The following is a 348-nucleotide window of genomic DNA, read 5'->3' on the forward strand; positions in this document are numbered from 1 at the left end:
TCTCCCACTGCCTACTCTCTCTCTCCCATCCCCTACTCTCTCTCTCCCCTCTCCCATCTCCTACTCTCTCTCTCTCTTTCACACACACCCACACACTCCCATCCCTACTCTCTCTCTCCTCTCTCATCTCCTACTCTCTAGATCTCTCACACACACTCCCATCCCCTCCTCTCTCTCCCTCTCCCATTCCCTCTCTCTCAATCTCTCCCTCTCTACTCTCTCTCTCTTATCCCCTACTCTATCTCACACTCTCACACTCTCTCCCAATGTCCTACTCTTTCTCTCACACATATACTCCCATCCTCCTCTCTCTCCCTCTCTCCCTCTCTTGCTCCCTCTCCTAGTACC

This window comes from Cupressus sempervirens, chromosome 10, assembly GCF_028749045.1.
Source record: "Cupressus sempervirens isolate cs-2001-9-10 chromosome 10, ASM2874904v1, whole genome shotgun sequence".
Classification (NCBI taxonomy): domain Eukaryota; kingdom Viridiplantae; phylum Streptophyta; class Pinopsida; order Cupressales; family Cupressaceae; genus Cupressus; species Cupressus sempervirens.